At 45.3% G+C, this 17,766-nt stretch overlaps 1 protein-coding gene and 1 pseudogene across 2 annotated transcripts in view; both read right to left on the reverse strand.

Moving 5' to 3' along the window:
- Positions 1–17,766, reverse strand: part of LOC119087727 — a 298,948-nt pseudogene that overhangs the window by 157,267 nt on the left and 123,915 nt on the right.
- Positions 1–17,766, reverse strand: part of Rassf8 (Ras association domain family member 8) — an 80,999-nt gene that overhangs the window by 49,905 nt on the left and 13,328 nt on the right. The window contains exon 1 of one of the 2 annotated variants that reach the window (XM_037203991.1): positions 5,783–6,009. The exons of the other annotated variant lie outside the window; for it this stretch is intronic. The gene's annotated coding sequence lies outside the window, so the exon portion shown is untranslated. Of the gene's footprint in view, positions 1–5,782; positions 6,010–17,766 lie in introns of those variants that run through there. 2 annotated transcript variants of the gene reach the window in all.

The following is a 17,766-nucleotide window of genomic DNA, read 5'->3' on the forward strand; positions in this document are numbered from 1 at the left end:
GAAGTGGGCTCCTCATACAGGGCTCCCCTTTCTCTTTTTCTGTCCTTGTTCCTCCTAGTTAGCCTGTGGTTATGCAGACAGAAGGCCCTTACTAGGGGCCAACACCTTGATCTAGAACTGTGAACCAGTAAGTTTCTTTCATCATAGGATGCCAAGTCTAAAGCACTGTGTTACAGCAATGTTTATAGGTACCTCAGCCGACTCCACGGACTCTTCCATTCTCCATGCATTCTAAAATGAGTGAGCCGTGTGCATGTGAGGTTCACACACCTACACACCCACAAGCGCCACATTTCTACTAAAGCATCTATGTCTTAACTCAAAATAATCTTGCTAGTAATTACCATCTTGTAAATTTCAGTAGAGAATAAAATCAAAAGAAAGATCTCTCTTCTGAAGCCACATCCTACTTTGTACAGACACCTGGAAACTGTCTGAATACACAGTCAAATTAACCTTACTGTACAAGTAAACACTTCATTCTCTCTGCTTACATACACTTGTTCCTAAGTAAGACTAAAACACAGCATGTCACAAAATGAAACGTATTAACAAGCTGACATTAAGTAATTGTATTCCTAAACCAGTGGCCCATGAAAACCAGATTCCAATATTTAATATTAGACATGCACATTAACAAACGGATATAACTCCTTCCTTTCTCATGACATCTTGTTTCTTTCACATTTCATTAAATAACTGTCACACTGAAATTTCCAAGTCTGAGCTCCGTTATGACACATTATCAGAAAGGAACAGTCTCAAATATATACACCCAGCTTCTCAGCTCTACTCAAAATGCTACAACAGACAAACTGTTCCCTGTCTTCTAAAACCAGAAATAAAATAATTAGGTCACAATAGCTTGTTTCTTGGGGAAAATAAAGATGATGCAATCAGGATATTTATTATCACTGAAATTCTCTAGGCCTGGATGCCAAGTCAAGTGTGTCTTGATGCAAGTTACTGTGGCAACGTGAACTACAGAAAATGCCTTATTCTACCATGGAATATTACTCCAGCCTTTTAAAATCCATCAGTACAAACTGTAATTATAAACACTTCTTCACAAACTTTACTGAGAAATACCTTTATCAAATCCTTCAAACCAAATACAAGAATATAAAACATTTCCCATTAAAGCAACATGAAACTAAATATGCACATTGTGCGCGCGCGCGCACACACACACACACACACACACACACACACACACACACACACACGTGTGCACGCAAAGCATGCACACATATTCAGAATATAAAATTTTGAGAGCATTCCAAACTCATTTCTCATTATCAGAGGCACAGTACATCTCCACCAAATCCTTCATCCCAGAAATTTCTTGCAGGGCAGTTCTGAAGGGTTATGGAGCTGAGTGCTATCATTCCCTCTCACTAAGCCTTTTATAAAAGCAAGGGGGTCAGAAGAGTCTGGGGATGCCTGCGGCCCTGTTCAGACAGAAAGAAAACACATAATCTGTAAAAATGACTGTCTTTTCATAGACAGTGCATGCTTCAGAGCCTGGAGAGATGGCTCAGTGGTTAAGAGTGCATATTGCAGCCGGGCGGTGGTGGCGCACGCCTTTAATCCCAGCACTCGGGAGGCAGAGGCAGGTGGATCTCTGTGAGTTCGAGGCCAGCCTGGTCTCCAAAGCGAGTTCCAGGAAAGGCGCAAAGCTACACAGAGAAACCCTGTCTCGAAAAACCAAAAAAGAAAAAAAAAAAAAAAAAAAAAAAGAGTGCATATTGCTCTTACAGAGGATCCCTGTTCAGTTCCCTACACCCATGTCAGGCAGCTCCAAACCACCTGGGATTCTAGTTTTGGGGGATCCAACACCCTTTTCTAGCCCTACAGGCATTGTACACATGCGTGGTACACATAGATACACTCAGGCACACACAAATACACATAAAATAAAACTTTAATATAGCTCTTCTTCACTGTTTCAAATTTATAAGCCCAACAAACTGCCTTGTGATTAAGTGAAAATTATTCTCTATCATCACCCTCTTAAAAAAAATGACTTGAGAAATTGTCTTCATGGAGAAACTCTGATTTAACAGACATTCTGACTGCAAGACACTAACACTAAAAGATGAGACAGCCCCGTGAAGACGCACACAGTGTCACCGTGAGGTGAGACTTACAGAGCTTCCTGCTGTCCGTCAAAACTGGACATTTCCACACCCAAAAGGGGCAGGGAGGCCACCCTCCCACAGTGAGCCAGGCTATCACCTGCCAGGCGGGCTGACCAGGTCTCTGTGTACAGCTACACACAGCTCTCTCTATGTGGAACCTTCATTAGCAACAGGCAAAGTGCATTTTATAAAGAAGGGCAAAAAGGGTAGAATGCAAAAGAATCTCTGCATTTAGTCAATAATTAAAGAAAACAACAAAAACAGAAAGCTTTTTAGCAACAAATAAGTTACCTAACCCTCACCCATGTAACCTGAGGGATCGCAGGAACCCCAAACCTGAACTACTTAAGCCCTGTGCACATGGCCCCCGAGCAAGGAGCCTCAGTCAGTTCTTCTTAGAACCAACAGGTGAGTCCTGCTCCCCAAGGAGCAGCTATAGTGGGAATAACTTGGGGCAGACACTAGTCTCTGAGTTTTACTCTAACTAAAGACACTAGCTGGGCTGCAGAGCGCTGTCCTCCCCATCCTCCTCCTTCATAGGACCGGACTTAACAGGCTTTTTAGTTTCTACATGGATGTAACCAGCTGGCTTCATTAGACTCACTGTCTCACTCTAACACTTGCGGCTGAGTAGTTTCTAGTGCCCAACACTGCAGCAGGCTCTGCAAGAGAGCTGAGCCAGTACAGAAATGGAGTTGTAGGTTTAGGAGTCCAGTTGCTCCAATAACCTAGCAATTACTAGAAGGTTCTGAGGCTATACAATTTGGGTGTAAGTTTAATTTATGTGAGACTTCTGAGGGTCATGCAATCACATAATTTTTGCAAATGGAGGGCTAAGGAATTTATGCCGTGGCATGCTGGTTGGTGTCCCTAAAGAGTTTGTTCAACTGTAAAATGGGAGCAGCTCCCTCATAAGTGATTTACCTGCTACAAACAAGGTCAGATGGCTTTCCCTCCAGAGACCAGTAAGTCACTTCCACGTCTGGGAGACGAGATGACAGAACAGGTATACCAAAAGCAACCTGAGACATAACTTGGTTTTGAATACTTGAGGAAACTGTTGTGATCTTTCTACTTGACAAAGCCACTTAGGGACACTGATGAAGGACAGTTCATTGTCACCAAGGGTATCACAGAGAAAGCTACCAAGCCTTCCCAGCCTCCCTCTGTGGAGACCCCTCCGCTTCCAGAAGCAGCAGTTTGAAAGGGCAGGCAGAGCAGCGCTCAGAAGGCCCAGGAGCAGCAGTGCCACTCTCAAAACTGAACTTGTCTGGAGAGGCACTTGTCAACACAAGCTTGGCCTGGGCATCTGAACACAGTGGTCGGCACCACTGCACACTGCAGTTCTTTAAACAGACACTTTGTAAAGGACGGTCCCAGTGAGCGGAACTATAACTGTCTCCCAAAACTCTGAAAGGTTTTTCAAAGTAACTGTCCTGGGTGCTAGGCTTCTAGGATGCACATGCAGGGCAGCCCTCACCTCCATGCAGGGCCAGCAGGGCAAGCCAGTGTGAGACGGTGTGAGAGGAGGCAGGGAGAGCCCAGGCTGCTATCCTGGGGTTGACACAGGCACCCGAAAGCACATGAAGGGTCCTTAGAGTGATGGCCAACTTCTATCTTGAAAACAATGACTCCCCTTTTAACTTGCAGTCCCGACAAAGCAAGCCCAGGAGCTGCTTTCCTGCACAGTCCTGCCAGTGCTCACTCACCACTCAGCCCTCTGACCGTGGCTCCTGGGGTGGGAGGGTTCCTGCTGAGTTTCACCTAACACTCTGTGTCTTTGGAAAAGGAATTCAGTTGTTTCTCTAAAGACCACTTAATGGCCTAGTGTTCCAGGAAAGGTTCCTCACCCCCTTCTTTACTACCCAAAGCTCCCTGCAACACCACAGTGATTTCTTGTCAGCAGTTTCCAGTTAGGCATTAGGAAAACTGCCTGAAATGGAGGCTCAAACTGCTGAAGGCCCGGGGTGGGGGTGGGGAGATAGTCCTGGAGAATAAAACCAAAGCCAGGCCACACTTCTCCTTGGGAGAACAAGCGACCCCCACTGCTCCCTAAGGAGGCAGCCTGGCAGCATTTCCTCTGACCACTCCACTGCTCATGCCTCAAGAATGTGAAGCTTGAAGGAGTCTAAGAAATCTTGGCTACAGGACGGGCATTGACGCAATTCGTGTCTGCCACATTCACACTATGCCCTTCACAGATGTCTCTGCATCTATTTATAGAAAGTTTAGAGCAAGGCCAGCTACTGTCGGCCATCTTTACCATTTTCAAAATAGACTCAGACATGAACTACTTTTCTTATGAATAAAAGACAGCCCTCCCCCACAAAACCTCAGCTCTTAAAGTCTTAGTCACGAAATTACATTAAATAGCAAATAAGAAGTAATACAATCAGAACAAATGGTGGGCCTCAGGTGAGATACAACACTGGAAAAAATATGTACGTTCCAACAACAGAGGAAGGAAACCTGAGTCCACAGGTGCCCTTCCATGGCCAATTTCAGCTGCATGGCTGTGTCTCCAGAAGCCAGTTCCTGACTAAAACTTCATAATTGTTGTACAAATGTCATTGATTTCCTAGTTTTTAAAAAGGCATTAGTTACAATTACTTCTTATTTACTCTGTGTGTGCGCATATGCATGTGTGCGTGCATGTATTGTGTGTGTGTACACGCAGGTGTGTACATATGCCGTGGATGGTGAGTGGAGGTCACTGGACAACAGGAATTGGTTCTCTCTAAAACATGGGTCTCAGGGATTGAACTCAGGTGATCAGGCTTGGTGGCAAGCACCCGTACCCACTGAGCCAGCCCACCAGCCCCTGATTGTTTTAAACACTGTTATCATTGCACTACAAAGGTGCATTACTGCCTGTTTCCAATTTCTAAAGATAAACAGTGGGCTGTAAAGTATCATCGAATTCCTGCTTCATGTATGATGCCAGCTGTTAGATGGCATCATGTATGTATGGTGTTAGCTGTTAGGGCTTCCACGAGCCCTGCCTACACACTCCTCCAGGAGATACTGACACACCTGGGGAGGAAGTGACCTGATGGGTTCAAAATGCAAAGAAAGGTCAACTCTGCTGGAAAGAAAACTGGGCAACCAATTAGAACCAAGCAGGAAGAGACTAGCTACCTAAACTACCAACCACACCCTAACAGCCACAGGTCGGGAGCTCCCTGGGTCTACTATCCATGGAAAATGCTTTTCTTACCAAGAGCAGTTTCTCCCCACTCACTTCCTGCACCTCTTTGTACTTCCCAGCTCACTGCCCCCTCGGTTCACTTCACAGACACAAACAGAAGATCACATCCCATCATCCACGGCTTTGCAACCTCTTCTGTAACATCTTTAGCAACTGCACTTGACCAAGTTCCTCCAAGACAAACAGAAAGAAAGGCTGGCAACGGTAAGGCTAAGAAACAAGCAGGGGTGGCCTCAGGAAACTCACAGCACACCAGTGTTCCCAGGAGTCCCTCTGTTGTGGCGGGACACATCTGAGCCCCTTCTCACCTCCTTTCCTGGAGCCACCACAGAGCTGTGCCAGCCTCCCACCAACAGCTTTCTGGCCTCTAGTTCCATTCCTGTTAGCACCCCATGTCCAGGCCCCACCAACTCTCTGTACTGGCCAAACGTACCTCACTCCCCAGCAGGCAAGTGCGATGTCTTCTTACCATCCCTAGAAATAAGTATCCTCACACCTACAAAATAGCAAAGCCTCGCCCCTCATCAAAGGGCTTCTTTTTGTAACAGATGGAAACTATTGTGGAGATCCACAAGCAGTTAAAATGTAGAGAGCAAGTGACCGTGGGGTGCCCAGCCCAGGTTAGAAGTTACACCACAAACCCTACACCTAGGGCTCAGGACACATCACAGAAGAGGGTGTGGAAAGATTCTAAGAGTCAGAAGACCAGGACATCTGCTGCCATTTCCTTCTCCTCCCCTCCTCCTCTGCTCTCCCCTCCTTTCATCCTCCTCTCCTCTCCTTCCTTCCTCCTCTCCTCTCCCCTCCTCCTCTCCACTCTCCTTCCTTCCTCCTCTCCCCTTCCCTCCCCTCTCTCCTCTTTTCCTCTTCCCCTCCCCACCCCCTCAGAAACAAGCCTTAAGATAGATGTCCAATTTCAGTTGGTCAGCCCAAAAAACACATACATATGAGCAACATACACTAAAGAGACTCAGCAGGGGTGCCCGTGTGTGTGTGTGTGTGTGTGTGTGTGCATGTGTGAGTGCGTGAGTGCGTGCGTGTGTGTGTGTGTGTGAGTGAGTGTGTGTGAGTGTGTGTGTGTGAGTGTGTGTGAGTGTGTGTGAGTGTGTGTGTGAGTGTGTGTGTGAGTGTGAGTGTGTGTGTGAGTGTGTGTGTGAGTGTGTGTGTGAGTGAGTGTGTGTGTGAGTGTGTGTGGGTGTGTGTGAGTGTGTGAGTGAGTGTGTGTGTGAGTGTGTGTGATGTGTGTGTGTGTGTGTGAGTTTGAGTTGGGGAACACGGGAGGAGCTAAAGGGAGGAGGGCATGGGTAGGATGACGTCAGTACAGTGCTCATGTATGAAATTTTCGAAAACAAAACAAAAATATGTCCGCTTGTTTTTTCATAAGTGAGATACTCTTATACCCACAAAATAAGAATAAAGTCATAACATACAAATCTGAAGTATTCCTAAGTTTGGGGGTTTCTCATCAACATAAAGGAAAGGACAGGAACACTCCACAAATTCACAGATACATACTTCATATGCAATTCAATTCTGTTAAAAGCAACATGCAATGTTAGCAAGAAAGGCACCTTCTGCCTCACATGTTCCATAGAACATGTTAAAACAACAAAATGACTATGGAAGAATAAGGTGGACTTGCTGTGGGAATACTCACACGGGCTGCTGTGACGTTAAATGATCACTAGTCAATAGGCAGTGAGAATAACGAAACCAATCACATAATAACCAACTGCTAAACTCTCTCCTTATTTAAAGTAGGGAGGTACTGTAAAAACTACAGTATGGATTTCTTTCTGTGCAAAACCTATGAAGCATAACCAGTATCTAAAGCAGCTGTTCTCAACCTGTGTGTTGTGACCCCCTTTGAGGGTAAACAGGGGTCACCTAAGGCCCTCAGAAAACAGAGATTTACATTACGATTCATAACAGTAGCAAAATTACAGCTATGAAGTAGCAATGAAAATAATTTTATGGTTGGGGGTCACCATCACACTGTATTAAACTGTATTAAAGGGTCGCAGCATTAGGAAGGTTGAGAATCACTGCTCTAGAGAATATAAATGTTTGCTAGGTCCCAACAGATGAAAAAAGTTACCATGTCCCTCCTTGTTTGTGGCCACAAATTCTAACTTCTTTCAACTGCTAACGCTGCTGTCACACAGCAGGGGGACCGAGGGCTGGCAGCGCTTCACACTTGGCAAACAGGCCCCAGTGCCGTCCGTGCAGGCCGGACGCAGCCCCACTGTGACGTCAGCCCAGGGCATTTCCACGGGCTACCTCTCCTACCCCACGCTGCTCTCAGGAATGTCTGTACTCCACCAGCCCTTGTCCTCTGGCCTGACACACTCACCCACACTCCATCCACCAGCCCTTGTCCTCTGGCCTGACACACTCACCCACACTCCATCCACCAGCCCTTGTCCTCTGGCCTGACACACTCACCCACACTCCATCCACCACCCCTTGTCCTCTGGCCTGACACACTCACCCACACTCCATCCACCACCCCTTGTCCTCTGGCCTGACACACTCACCCACACTCCATCCACCAGCCCTTGTCCTCTGGCCTGACACACTCACTGGTCCATACCCTATAAAGAAGTGAAGTTCACCCCAACAGTTCCAGGATCTGCTAAATGTACTGGAAACTGGAGAGCAGCAGACCAGAAGCCAAGAAGAGAATGCAATCAACTATTTTAAACACCTCAGCCACTGATTCTGCTTAAACCCATCCAAAATATGCTTCACGAAGTTTAGCAGCTGCAAGGTCATTATTTAGTCAGGGTCTCCTTACCAAGGCTGTATTTCAATAACCTACACCAGAGTGTTTTCACAAGACCAGTTTCAGGCTAGACCAGTATTCATCCAAATTCTTTTGAAGATTTGGGATCCCAATTTGAGGGAGGGAACATATACCCACAAATACATAGAAATTGAAAAACAAACATAACTACATGAGTAGAAACTGTTCTTACTACAGAACACACATCTGGTATGATAACGGGACATAAAGGGGTTAGCATCCATGGTCCAGAAGGTATATAAAAACAAAACAAAGCAAAACAAAATACACATGACTGACCCAGAGTTTTGAGAGAAAACATTCAAATGGATGGGACTGTGAGAAGACAGAGGAAATTGAATAACAGACAAGGAAGCAGGCTAGTACTGAGGAAATATCCTCTCACAGCACAAAGCTCTGATGGAGGCAGGGTTCACAAAGGGATCCAAAGGTGTTGTGGAATATTAGTTGAAGATGTGTTACATTCTTTTATGCTGTGGAACATTTGTTTAATGACACAAAGATGTGTTACATTCTTTTATGTTGCATTTGTTTAACTGTGTGAAGCTGTGCTACTTTGCCTGCCTAAAACACCTGATTGGTCTAATAAAGAGCTGAACAGCCAATAGCTAGGTGGGATAAAAGATAGGCGGACTGATATGCAGAGAGAATAAATAGGAGGAGAAATCTAGGCTTGGAGAGAGAAGAGGGAAGAGCAAGAAAAGAAGGAGAGGCAGGTGCTAGGGGCCAGCCGGCCAGCCACCCACAGAGTACGAACAAAAGAAAGATACTTAGAATAATGAAAGGTAAACAGCCAAGAGGCAAAAATGTAAAAGAAGAGAGACAGGTTAATTTAAGATGTTAGATAGAAAAGCTGGGTAGAAACAAGCCAAGCTAAGGCTGGGGATTTATATGTAAGAATAAGTCTGGGAACTGGGTGGCAGACTCCCAAAGAGTAAAACAAACAAACAAACAAAGAACCCAGCTACACTAGGGGAGGAGACAAGCACACACCACAAAGAGAAGGAATGTTCTTAATGATGCAGACCACCAAGACAGTCTCACAGTGAGAGTTCTGCACCCACTCCTCTTCTACGCCACACCTCACACAGAATCTGGACAACTCAAACACTTACGATCAGACGAGGTCAAGAGGAGGACCCTGACAACACAAGAACCTGACACACTATTTCCTGGAGTGTCTGCTGGGGGTGGGGGTAGCTGATCAAAATCTCGCTTCTTCCCTACATAGAGGAAATGTTGCTGTAGGTGGGACTACTTTTCAAATCAAAGAAAAAATTCTAATCAAAACAAACATACTACCACAAGTGAAATTCCAAATAATAGTGGTAGAGACGACACTCCCCAGTCACCCTGAAAATACACCTAAATGCCAGAGAATGCTAGTGTGTTAGCTTAGATTTGATTATCATGCTTCACTGTGTGATTAATCATCTGTTCACAATGTTACTCCCAGAAGAAAAACCCCAAGATGGCTTGCCGAGGTCTCTAAGTGGATGTTTGAAACTTCCCCAGTTAGGGTTTTTGCTTTTCTAATGGTCTAAGAAAATGAACTTAAAAATGCAGGAAGAGTAAGTTCAGACATGGAAAAGAGTTCATCTTCTAAAATTACACAGGTGAGTTTCTCGCAGAGAAGAAAAGAGTTGAGGATGGGAATGCAGGTCAATAACAGCGCCTGCCCAGCATGAGCAAAGCCCTACCTCTCGCCACTAGCCCTGCACCAGATGGAGGTGCTGTTGAAGGAGACGCTAGTCTACATCCAGGGGCAAACATAAATGTAGGAAAAAGATACTCCACTGGTGAACACAACATTTCTTTAGGGGCCGGGCAGTGGTGGCACATGCCTTTAATCCCAGCACTTGGGAGGCAGTGCTAGGCAGATCTCTGTGAGTTCAAGACCAGCCTGGTCTACAGAATGAGATCCAGGACAGGCTCCAAAACTACACAGAGAAACCCTGTCTGGGGAGGGTGGGGGGAGTGAGGGGGGAGGATTACTTTGTAGCTGGAGTTTTCTTGTGTCCCAGCCTGCCGGCAGACGGAGCAAATCTCTCCCATTAGCATCCCCCAAGTAAACACACAGAGACTTATATTATTTACAAACTGTATGGCCTAATGGCTCAGGCTTCTTGCTAGTTGTTCTTATATCTTAAATTAATCCATTTCTATTAATCTATAAGTTACCATGTGGCTCACGGCTTACCTGTATCTTTACATATTGCTTCTCATCACAGCAGCTGGCAGTGTCTCCCTGCCTCAGCCTTCCACTTCCCAGAATTCTCCTCCCTCTTTGTCCCACCTATACTTCCTGTCTGGCTACTGGCCAATCAGCGTTTTATTTATCAATCAATCATCTACAGTACTTCTCCTTTTCTTTTTTCAAAAAGGAAGGTTTTAACTTTAACATAGTAAAATTACATAAAACAAAACAATTATCAAGCAAGAATTACAGTTACAATATCTAGTCTATTTATAATATCTAGTCCATTTGTATTTGGCAAAATTAAAGAAGATTATTCTATCTATTCTATGTTTGTGAGTCTAAGGTTTCATATCTAACTTATCTTTTATCATAACTAAGGAAATTATAACTATCAAGTCTTCAACTACAGGCTTCAGAAGGATATAATATTAACTGAGAAATGGGAGAAGGACGCAAGCAACTTTCGGGAATCTTGTGAGAGTAGACAGAGACAGCTGGCAGCCTGGACAGACACCTAATGTTCCTTGGTAAAGTTGGGGCATCTGTCTTCAGCCCACAGGCCTAGATTCTCTCAGTCACGCCTCTCAGTGTCCTGTAGAATGTCTGGCAGTTTCCTCTGCAAAGCAGGAACCTGAAGGACCATTTTGCCAAGCAAAGTTCAGTGGTCACCTTCCTATGGGTCCTGCATGTCCAGTCCATATATTTTTTTCAAACAGTCCAGGCAAGAACAGTTTCTTGCCCAAATGGCTATTTTTGCCAAGAAGAAGATAAACTCCATATGGAATGTCTTCAATGCCCATCCTCTCTGAAGTAAATTGGTGCTGCCAGGAGCAGACATGTCTCACTGTCCAGAAGTGGAAGGTTGAAGCAGGGAAACACTGCCAGCCGCCATGATGAGAAGCAACATGTAAAGATACCGGTAAGCCATGAGCCATGTGGCAACTTATAGATTAATAGAAATGGATTAATTTAAGATATAAGAACAACTAGCAAGAAGCCTGAGCCATTGGGCCATATAGTATGTAAATAATATAAGTCTCTGTGTGTTTACTTGGGGGACGATAGTGGGAGAGATTTTGCCCTGACTGCCGGCAGGCCAGGACACAAGAAAACTCCAGCTACATTACTTTAGGATGTTGGCATGTTTAAGCATGTTCAAAACAAGTAGCTAATTTCCTAAATGGCTGTATGGTATATGTCAATCTTGAATCAGTGCCCAATTTCCCATCAAAGAAAAGCATATACAATAAAGCAATCAGCTCACAGAGCTGAGTATCTTTAGGTTTTAACACCATTTAAGTGGACCTATATGTGACCTGTTTCTGCAACCTTACCATCTCCTGTCATAGAGCCCGACCGCAGGCTCATTAGGTCCTTTCTGGAGTCACACTGTCCAACAGTGTGGGGTCAGTCTGCTGCACTCCCAGCTCTCTTTAATGTGTTGAGCCAGTTTCTCTCCAGGCTCAAAAGTGGCTACAGCTTTCTGTGTGATGAATGACAGAGCATGGTGCTTGATACACTACTGATGTTACAGAAACGACCCTGGGACAGGGTTTTCCTTGCTTTCTGGTGAGAACAGGCAGAGTGGTTAAGTTACTGAAAGCCAAGTCTCCCAGTAAGTACACAGCCAGCCATGTCTACCTTAGCTACACTCCTAACCACTCAACAACACTGTGTCTGGCCAGACACCATGGTCCAGCAAGGGAGGCAGAGGAGCACATATGCTCCTGCCCTTTCTCTCCTCACTGATTCTACCCCGCTAAGTCCCACAAAAGCCAGAGGAGGGTGGCCATCCCCATAACTGCTATTTTTAACCTGATTCTGATTTATTATATTTAGTCTTTTATGTTTTGAACACTGTCTCAAGCTGCTAAGGAGTTTGCAATCTCTCATTACCTATGATCTATACCTCCGTTGTGGATTGAATATAAGATGTTGCCCATTGGCTCAAGTATCTGAAAACCTGATCTAGCTCTTTCATAGTTGTTGGCTTCTGGTGGGGTAAGGGTGGAAAGGACTCAGTTTTTAAGGGCTGGTCACTGGGAGTTGACCATGCTCCAGAGAGCATATGGGCAACATAGACTGGATTTGTTTTTGAAACTCCCAAATAATCAATAAAAATATTATGTTGAAAAAAAAAGTTATATTACCTTACCTTAGGAGTAATTATGGATGCTTACAAAGATTTTTTAGTTAATCCTTGAAATTAAGATTGCTGTACCGCCCATATACACCACAAATTAGATAAGAGACATAACCACTGGCTTAGTTAACAGGAGCATGGCTCTGAAAGTCAGGCCTCTAAAATAATCATGCTTTCATTCAGGGAAGCCGGAAGGGTCCTGAGTTTTAGCCTCGCTTCAGAGACTGACCTACAAGAGGAAGCAAGGCCTTGCCACACAGCTGCCTCACCACACCTCAACTCAAAAGCATATTAACGTGATACAGAGGAAGCATGTAAGTTCTCATCCAGGATGAAAGGTCCTCCCACGCCAGGACAACAGGCCAGACATGGAAACATCTCTCATTTCTCCTTGTAATGCCAGGTTGCTCCCTCACACCAGCTTTTCCCACTGGGTGCTCAGTTAAGACTGTGCAGCTTAAACAATGTCTCCAAGGCTGTTCACGCTGGTAGAGCTGTGGTGTCTGATAAGAGAGGGCCCAGCAGAACCTGGCATGTACCGTTTGTGCCACTCAACCCAGTGTTCGTCCTGTCATTTAAGTTAACAAACGCAAAGATCAACAGCATGATGAAAAACAACTTTGCTTGTGGGATTCATACTAAATGTAAACATTGTGATTGCGTTGCTTTAAAGGCCCGGTCCAGCCCTTACACACAGCATGGCGGGTGGGGTCTGGAGCTGCCCTGCTGCCTCCATCGGACACAGGCTCAGGGAGTGATGGGCAGGGGCAGACTTCACTGCCCACTCTGCAATTAGTCACAGCATTTACTTTTTAACTTAAATGTTTTGTTAACTAGAAAGAACGGCCATGCTGCTGCACACACGCTTTCCTAACAGAGCTATAAGGGGTCTTGGTTTCCTGCTCTGAAGAGAACCTGTGATTACAGGTTACAGAACAACGGTCCACCTAGCCCAGCAACAGAGTCACACTCTCATCTGTGGTCAGGAACCTTGTTCACACAAACCTGCTGGGGACCTTCAAGGACACATTCTATTTGTTTCAGAAAATTTGATGAAAATACCAAGTACCTAAGGTTGGAATTCCAGATTTCAGACCTAAATTTGTTAATGTACCACCTTGTTTTTACCACTATGAACTTAGCCAAAGGGCCACCTTTTCTAAAATTTTCCTAACTCCTCTGTCTCCCAACTAAAAACTGTCTACTACTCTGCCTATTTGCTCCTTACTCCCACAACAGGTAACCAAGACATCCCATCTGCTGCTGACCTGTCTCCAGGGAGGGTCTATGCCCATCACTCACAGAGTGCCCAGCCTCTGTAGCTGCGAGGGCGCAGGATGGAACAGTGGTTAAAACCAACAGTGTTGAGCTGCCCTTGAATTAGAGTCCTGGTTCTGGCCTACCTCTGCCAAACACTGAGGCTTGGAAAAATTACTATGGGTCTGGTTTCATAGAAGTTATTGTGACTTAATATACAAGATACTCAGCACCTGGCCATTTATTGAAGAAAAAAAAGTATCATGGACTGGAAAGATGACTCAATGGTTACAGACACCACTCAATCATGAGGATCAGAGATCAGATCCCAGTTCCTATGTTGGGCTCCTCAAAAACCACAAATACCTCTAACTCCATCTCCAAGGCATTGGATACCCTCTTCTGGCGCGCGCGCACGCGCGCGCACACACACACACACACACACACACACACACACACACACACACACATTCATAAATAAATAAAATAGAAATGAATTTAAAATGTAAAATGTCTCCATCACTTATACTCTTCAGTGTTTCTGGAAAGCTCAGTGTTAATTTGCTCATCAAAGCTTCGAGTCTATTTTAGGTGACTTCCTCTGTGACACAATGGCCCTCTCTGTGCTCTTAAGACTCTTCTCTCTGACTCCCTTCCTGGTTTTTCCTCTAGCTGGGCCAGGCACTAGAGCACGTGCTCTACTGTTGGACTCTCTTCTCACCACATGCTACAGGACAAGCTCATTGGTCTTCAACTCCCCCGATGTGAGGTCAGCCAATGGATAATGCTGAATAAATGGCTGGAATGATGGCTGGGCTGTATCTGTACTGCAGGCCAAACTTAAAATCTGTATTTCTAACCACTTTCTAGGGAAACCCCATTGAGAAATGAAAATAACACCTTTCTCTTTTCTGTTCTCAAATGTGCTTTGGTTAAATAGCATGATAAACTGACTATAAATTCTTTGTCTCCCAAGCCCTGGCGTCCCATTAGCAATGAAATCCTTCCTTAAAGCCCCAGGAACATCTACACTGTGCACTGCACCTATAACTCCACGTCTCCCAGACTGACAATGCCACCAGAGTGGCCAGCCTACACAGAGCTGAGCCCTGACTTTATTTAAAGTACTTTTGGACTTTAGATATTGACACTTGTCATGAATCCTATGGACTCTCAGGGCTCATGGAGTCCATGATACTAACTTCGAAGTCAGCACTGTACCTATATTCCAGCTGGTCTCCAGACAATCTGTGAAAGTCCAACTGTACAACCTCTGGAAAGAGCAGGAAAGGTCTGTAAAGCAAGAGTGTCGGGTTTTGTCTTACACATATTTTAGTTTGTGGACTTAAGTTGGCAAGTCACAATGCCAATTAAATCCACTAAAACAATACACCTAATTTGCTAGTTAGCATTCAGTGAAACACCATTCAACAAAATAAAAAGGTCACTGATATGAACTGCTGTGATCTGGGCTGATTTTCTCAGAAAATAAAATCAAATGATCAGCTGAATGAGACAGATTTAGTAAGAACTTAGGCTTTGCCTGAACAGAGGGAAGATAAACAACAAGACACCAGCAGAAGCCAGGCAGCTGCTTTCGGAGCAGTTGACACGGGGATAGTCCATAACTGCAGCCCATTCAAAGCACTCAAACGAAGGCCAGCAGGAATGCAAACATCTCCCCAAGCCAAAGAACAGGGTCTGTCGGCTTGTTCACTGCTAAGAACTGAGACTCACTGATGGGAACGGCTCTGAGGAAGGACTCAACAGAAGGACCCTGATCAAGCAAGGCCATAAAGAAAAGGTGTGTTAATCTTGTCTCCAACAGTCCTCGTTGACGACTATGGCTGCTCACTTCAGTTTTTGAGCCATCTCTCTAGCTATAAACTGGCAGATCTGATTATTAACAATGAAAGTTAGGAACTAAATTAGGCATAGACACAATGTGGCTAAAGAGCTAATGCTCAGAAGAACCTAAGTGAGGAAAGCCAACTATGAGGAGAAACAAGCAGGAAACAGCCTCACGTTCTGGGAATCACAGCTCTCCTGTCATCACGGCAAAGCCAGGGGACTTCCAGGCATGCACCAGCAGGAGGTACAGCACATCCATCTTGTGCCCCCATAGCAGGTGGGAGGGAATGGAGACAGAGGCAGCCTGGGCCAAGGAGGAAACCAATGGAAGACTTGTTCATAAAAGCCTGCCTTGGAACAAAGCATACACTCCTCAGGGCCACACAGAAGACTGCCATTCCTGGGTCTGGCCACAGTCATCCCAAACTCATGACTCTACTACGCTTCCTCCCAAAGTTACTCCACCCACCCAACTGTGTGTCCATGCCTAATTTGGTTCTTAACTGCCCTGGCCAGTAATCAGATGTAGCACTTAGAGTTAGGGCAAGAGTTAAGTTTGAAGGCAGAAGTGGCACATCCAGACTATCCACAATGAGTCCTGGAGATGAGACTGGAGGCAGCTTATACCCTGGACAGCCAGCACGGTCTTTTCCACCACATCTACCTTCACACCACCGCCTGACATTTCTAGTGTTCTTGTGACTTTGGTCTTTGGTGTATGCTGTCTTCTGAGATGTGTCTCTACCCCTAAGTCTGTAAGCAACAAGTATTGAAGCACTTCCTTACTTTATGGAGCTTAGCCAGGGCCTTGCACATGGCATCTCAGTAAATGTTACCACTAAGCTGTACACCCAGCCCAAGCCCAGGCTGGACATAATAAACACACTATGTAGTCCAGGTTTGCAAGCACAGAGAAGAACTACAACATGCCACAACATCCAGTTCAGCCTAGGGCTTTTGTTTAAAGTTCAGCTTTTGCTAAACAGTAAGCTTCCTAAGATGCAGAGATCCTTTTCTTTGTCAATCCAACTACTACAAAAATAGCTTCTTGCCATAACATGTATGCCATAAATGTGTGTTGAGTAAACATAAACAAGCTAAATAAATAAGATGTACTGTACTGAAACACTGAGCTCCAAAGTCAAGTTAATTCTAATCTGATCTCAACATTTCTCAAGGTAAAACCTGAATAAGCAGAAATTTTAGTTTAAAACAATGCCAGAAAAACAACAACAGCCTGTGACTTTCATAAATAAGCTCATTATCAAACAAAAGGTAAACAAACTTTAGGAGAAGGCTACCCTTCACCCCAGGGCTGGAACAGTACACCTCGCCCTGTGCCTGCCACTTTCCCAGGCCCCTAGGCACATGGACCCAGCAAACAACACAGCCACTTGTAGTTTTCCACAGAGCATGATCTCTGTAGAGCCTGTGCCACCACCCCACTGCTCTACTTGTATGAGATGCTGCCCAGAAATGTCTTCACCCATAAGTCCCAGCTTGAGTGGGAAGTCTCAAATTTCCCAAGGCAAACTTGGATACCTTTCCAGAAAGAAGCATTTAGCTCCAGCTTCATGCTCCTACAACTGTTCAGATGTCTGACCCTGCCTCCTAACGGAACAGCTGGGAGGGTTTTCCTTGTATACCCATTTCACAGCACTCAGAGGCACTGTGAGGGGACCTGTGACGACTACAGCACAGCCCCATCCACCAACACCAGCTCCACACAGCCAGGACCTGAGCTCTCCTGTACTACCCGGCAGGGGCAGCCAAGCTCAGGGTATAGAGTCGGCCCATCCAGCCCCTAGTATGAAAGATCTCAAGGAATCAGTGCTGGCTGGAGAGAACTCATGATTTCCACATGCATGGATTTTACATTAGGAAAGTGAGGGCTGCCTTAGAATTAACGCTGGCTTCAAAGACTGCCCTCTGTCTCCCAGTCAGTGCTGTCCTTGGGAAGTGTAAGGGCAGAAAGGCAGGTGGGAGCAGTTCCCGGTCTGCAGGCTTCAGGCCTCTCTTCTAGGGAAATGCTTCATAGAAGACCTTCCCAAGCACTGCAGCACACCACAGCCTAAGTCAGCTTCCTTCCAACAGGGGTTTGCTCTGGCTGCCAGGCACTGCTCACCTGACAGCTGGCCTTTCTCCTCAATCCCTCTTCCT

Source organism: Peromyscus leucopus, chromosome 3 (assembly GCF_004664715.2).
Source record: "Peromyscus leucopus breed LL Stock chromosome 3, UCI_PerLeu_2.1, whole genome shotgun sequence".
Taxonomy (NCBI): domain Eukaryota; kingdom Metazoa; phylum Chordata; class Mammalia; order Rodentia; family Cricetidae; genus Peromyscus; species Peromyscus leucopus.